The following is a 5,739-nucleotide window of genomic DNA, read 5'->3' as shown; positions in this document are numbered from 1 at the left end:
AAAAAATAGAAATGGCTGAGAATAGAGTACACAGGTAGAACACTTGGGGTCGAAACCTAGGATCTCAAAAACAAAAATGAAGAAATAAAGCTCTGGGCTGCCTCAGGCATGTTGGGACCCGTGCTGACCACCGGCTGGTGACTACTTACCTCCAGGGCTCTAGGAAGACCTGGTGGATGCTGTGGTTTAGCTATGTGCCCCGCAAAAGCTCAAGTGTGAGACATTGCAGGAAGGTTTAGAGGTGAAATGAGTGGGTTATGAGAGCCTTAACCAGATCAGTGATGAATCCCCTGATAGGGATTCATGGAGTGGGTGGTGGCTGAAGGCGGGCAGGGTGTGGCTGAGGAGCTGGGTCCCTGGGGCGTGCCTCTGGGGTACAGATTTTGTCTTTGAGCAGAGCTCTCTCCCTGCTTCCTGGTGTGAGGTCTTGAGACTCTTCCCTCCGCCACATTCTTCCAAGATGTCCTGCCTCGCCTGGAGCCCTGAGGCACAGAGCTGGCTGTCTGCGGACTGAGCCCTCTGAAACCTTGACTGTGCTCCGGTTTGCATTTCTGTTTTCATAGAGGCCCAAGGGGACCTGAGACGGCCACCTTGACTTAGCTGACACAGCAGAGGGAACACAGAGGTGCTTGAGCAAGCTGGCCACTGGCTACGCTGGCCCAGGAACCTCCAGCCACACTGCCGGGTTGATGCCAGCTCTACCCACTGGCTCTGGCTCCCTGGGTGAGGGGCACATCTCTCTGCTTCAGTTTTCTCACCTGTAAGTGAGGATAGACGTCCTCCCTCCTGCGGCTATGATGCTTATGTGACTGTGAGCCCCAGCTGCCCGGTCCCGGCACTCACAGCCTGTGGAGCCCTCCCCTGCGCGGGGGCCCGCACTTGCTGCCTCCTTCCACCCAAGAGAATGGGAGGACCAGAGGCCCCTCGCTCTCTGGCTCTCTCCTCCTTCCCCTCTCTGCCTCCCTCTCTCCCTCTCCTTCTCCCTGTCCCCCTCCTGTTCACCTGCTTGCTTTGAAGCTGTACTGTGAACTCCCCTGCAGAGGAACTTGGAAGGGCTCCTTCCTCTGTCAAGCCTTGAGGTGACAGCAGCCTGGCCCACAGCCAGAGAACCCCTCCAAGCTGCAACCACAGAAATGCCAGGCACTAGATGTGTGCTCCTTTAGGCTAAGATTTGGGTGGTTTGTTACCATCAAAAAATAACACATAAAGTGCTCAGCGCAATGCCAGGCTCAGGGCCCGCGCTGACCATGACCAATGAAGGCCACTCTGCATATACGAGGGGGAGTCACCATGCCCAGAAAATTGAGGAGCACACACCTTTCCACCAGGCACTTGGCACGAGCCCTTACCAGTAAACTTGTGTCCACTGCAACTCTGTAAAGTCACAGTTGAGATATGGTCTCAGTGTCCATTAGAGGAGAAACGGGGTTCAGTGCACGATCGTTTAAGCCAGAAGGGAAGAGGGACCAAGCCCATAAATGTATTTGTTTATATTTAAAAAAGAAAAACCGAAACTTTAAATAAGATCACACAAAGAGGGAGGAAAGGGACAATGTGTCAGGGGTAGGATCAACCAGACTTCTCCAAAAGTCCTTGGTTCATCAGCTTTGACTTTGGAAACACAATAGATGCTTTATTCAATTACACACAGAGTGGGAGGGACTAGGGTGCTGCCCAGAGGTGGAGGGCTTACCTAGCACGCGCAAGGCCCTGGATTCCATCCCCGGAACCACGGAAACAACAAAATCCCAGGCCACAACAAAACTGAAATAAAAAAAAAAAATCCCCTAAAAAAAAAGCCAAAATGAAACAGACGTAACCTTGTATACAGCTAATGGCTTGATTACTCAGGAGCTATTTCAAGAGAAATTAATTTGATCATACACCCCAAATGAGATACCCAGCAAACAGATAAAAAGTCAGAGAAACCTTAAATTGTTTTCAGTAATCATAGGGTCAGCAATAATACTGATGTTCTGAAATATATGCTATACATTAAATATACTCTGCTATATATAATAGTATAATGTATAACCTATTATATACATATGATAAAATAAGTAATTATTCATTTCCCAAAGCAATATTTTTCAACATGAGAGAAAAGAAGAAACACATATAAAAATCAAAGAAGGTATGTGTAAACCCTGTCATCCCAAATTTAAGCTGGAAATATAAACATAAGCTTATTATCCATTTTCTCCTTTAAAACAAAACTATTTCCCAATTCCATCCACTGGAAAAACACAGGGACTAATAACCCACCAGTAGCAGAGAACTTAGCGAAAAGATTGTGACCTCTAAATACCATTTTCTACTAAAAGGAAATAGGGCTCCTTAATTGAGGGTTTAGACAAAAACAAAAAGAAAAGAAGGACAAATGAGCCCTTTTAGTTACGCTAAGAGGAAGAACGCTCTCGCAGACCCCTGCAGGCCTCCCTCTGCCTCCTTGCCAGGGTCTGGAAGGGACCCCAAAGGTCCTGTGCTAAAGGTTCCGTCCCCAGACTGGAGCGATACTGGGCACCACCGGAGGCCCCTGGAGGAAATCTGAGAGGCCCTTCCCGCCTCCCTCTCTGCCTGCCGGCCGCGGTGGGGTGAGCAGCTTCCTCACTCACTCGTTCACACCCCCCAAAGCAATGGACCAACTGACTACAAACAGAAACCCCTCCAACTACGAACCCAAATAAACCTCTCCCCTTATAAGCAGATATTATGTCGCAGTGATAGAAAGTTGACTGATATATTTTCCTACTTTATAAAAATATTTGCTGGCTTTTGCCTTCCTCTCTTCTTCAAAAAGCCACAGGCAGATGGGAACAAGGTGGGTTGTTGGGAGCAGCCATATCCAAGTCCAGTTGTGGGAGTGGGGTCAGGCCCCACACTCAAGGTGAAGGGCAGCCCACAAGGTCAGAAGAGTGGCCTTAAGCAGAGGGACTGAAATAGCAGGAGCCAGAGGAAGGAGATACAAACAGGGAAAGGAGGAAAGCCGGGAGGAACCTTGTCATGTGGGAATGGAACTGGAGGTGATGCTACAAATCTGTGTATCTTTTTAATAGATAGGAGGGGAGAAATGGAAATGCCCTATTCTAAGGTTCTTAGACTTAAATGTCTTAAAATTTGTTCTTTTTAGTTACACATGGCAGTAGAGTGAATTTTGACAAATACATACATGGAGCATAACTTCCCATTCTTATGGTTGTACATGAGGTGGAGTTACACTGGCCGTGTATTCATATATGAACACAGGAAGTTATGTCCAGTTCATTCTACTGTCCTTCCGATTTCTACCCCCTCCCTTCCCTTTATTTCTCTTTGAGGTTCATAGACTTTATATGAAGTGGTAGAGTAGCACTTTTAGGTAGACTGTGATAAATTGAAGTTGTATACTGTAAACCTTAAAACAATCATTAAAATAACGAATTATAACTCATAAGCCAACACATTAGATATAATAGACACATTAAAAATATTTAGTTGTGGAGCTAGGGTTGTAGCTCAGTGGTAGAGCGCTTGCCTAGCACATGTGAGGAACTGGGTTCGATCCTCAGCACCACATAAAAAAATAGATAAATAAAATAAAGGCATTGTGTCCATCTGCAACTAAACAAGTCTTTAAAATATATTTAGTCATTTTCTTGCTTTGGTAGCACAAATACTAAAATTATAAAGCAATTCATAAATTTTTTCTTTAAAAATAAAATTATTTCCGAACTCCATTCACTTGAAATGCCTAAAAACTAATAACACACTGGTAATAGAGACCTTAGCTAGAAAAGAATGATACAAGAGCAGATTAGCATGGCACCTGTGTAAGGGTGACACACAGATTCATGAAATGCTCCATATATTTTTTTAAAGTATTCAGTTTCACCAAAAGAAGACAGAAAAAGAAGAAAAGGGAAACAAGAATAGGTAGGACAAATATATAAAATGGGTAACAAGATGTCAGAGTTAAACCTAACCATATTCTAATCACATTAAATATACATGGTCTAAATCTCCAAATTTAAAGGTAGAGACCATCAGACTGGACTTAAAAAGCAATATGCTATCTATAAGAAACACATTTCAAGGGCTGAGGATGTAGCTCAGTAGCAGAGCCTTGCCTAGCATAACTGAGGCCCTGGGTTCAGTCCCAAGTACTACCCCCCCCAAAAAAAATGGTAAGGAAGAAAAGCACTTCAAATTTGAAGACACAATCAGTTCAAAGCAAAAGGGTAGAAAAGATATATCATGTTATCATTAATGCCCCCCAAAATTGCAATGATTTATTAATATCAGACCAAGTAGATATTAGAGCAAAAAATATTACCAGGGATGAAGAAAGTAATTTACAAATGATTAAGGGGTCAATTCATTCAAAGGATATTGCATCCTAAATATTAACAGTAGAGCTTCAAAATGCTTGAAACAAATTTTATAGAACTGCAAAGAGAGATAAGTTGATAATTACAGTTGGAAATTTCTTTTTTTTTTAATTTTTTAATATTTATTTTTTAGTTTTCGGCAGACACAACATCTTTGTTTGTATGTGGTGCTGAGGATCGAACCCGGGCCGCACGCATGCCAGGAGAGCGTGCTACCGCTTGAGCCACATCCCCAGCCCTGGAAATTTCAATAATTGATATAAAAATGAACAGAAAAGTAGAAAATATATAGAAGATTTGAACATTATCAACCACCCTGACCTAACTGACATTCATACTTTACCCAATAATAGCAGCAGAAATACAAACTCTTCTCAAGTTTGCACAGAACATTTATCAAGATGGACAATATTCTGAGTCATTTACAAGCCTCAGTACATTTAAAAGGATTCACATCACACAAAGTATGCTTTCTTACAACAATGGAATTAAATTAGAAATCAATAACAGAAAGATCCCTGAAAATGCCCAAATAATACACTTTTTAAAAGCCTATTTGTCAAAAAATAAATCAAAAGGGAGATTGTAAAGTACTTTGAACGGACTCAAAATAAAAACTGAAAAGATCAAAATCTCTGGGATTATTAGTTGTAGAATTTTTTTCAAGTGTTCTTTTTTAAAAAAAATATATATTTTTTTTAGTTGTGAATGGACACAATATCTTTATTTATTTATTTATTTTTATGTGATGCTGAGGACCTAACCCAGTGCCTCAAGCAAGAAAGCAAGTACTCTACCACTGAGCCACAACCCCAGCTCCTGCAGGGTTCTTTATCAAGTTGAAGAGCAGTCTATTCTCAGTTTGCTGAGAGTTCTGTTGTTCTTGTTGTTTGTTCGAAGTGATAAATAGATGTTGGATTTTGTCACATGCTTTTTCTGCATCAATTGATATCATCGTGTAATTGTTCCTCTTTAGCCTGTTAATAGGCAGGTTACACTAATTGATTTTGTTTATTTTTGCATGTTAGGGGTCAAACCCAGGCCTTGGGCATGTTAGGCAAGAGCTCAGACGGGCATTGATTGATTTTTGAAGAATGAGTCAGCCTTGCACAGTGAGATATCCTTTCCCCTTTTCCTTTCCTACTGACAGAGACAGACAGGCCTTACTGGATAGTCAATCCAGATGATGGCAGGCGCATGGTCTCCAAGTCGCTGTATGGAGGAAAGCCTCCACCCGCCACTACCATTCCCATTAGTCAGTTCTGTGGGTGAGAAACGCGTGTCTCTGGGGTGAAGCCATTAGTGTTTGGGGAGTTGTTTGTTACAACAGCTAGCATTTCCTTGCTGCTAGCCTCAAAAATCAGCAATGTGT

At 42.6% G+C, this 5,739-nt stretch overlaps 1 non-coding gene across 1 annotated transcript; it reads left to right on the top strand.

Moving 5' to 3' along the window:
- The first annotated feature begins 3,745 nt into the window (after positions 1–3,745).
- Positions 3,746–3,850, top strand: LOC125616838. The gene has a single exon (XR_007347611.1). It is a non-coding gene; the product is annotated as a U6 spliceosomal RNA (small nuclear RNA).
- The last annotated feature ends 1,889 nt before the right edge of the window (positions 3,851–5,739 follow it).

The sequence above is a fragment of the Marmota marmota genome, unplaced genomic scaffold, assembly GCF_001458135.2.
Source record: "Marmota marmota marmota unplaced genomic scaffold, marMar, whole genome shotgun sequence".
Classification (NCBI taxonomy): domain Eukaryota; kingdom Metazoa; phylum Chordata; class Mammalia; order Rodentia; family Sciuridae; genus Marmota; species Marmota marmota.
The sequence above is the reverse complement of the archived record's forward strand: the minus strand, read 5'-3'. Positions and strand labels throughout refer to the sequence as shown.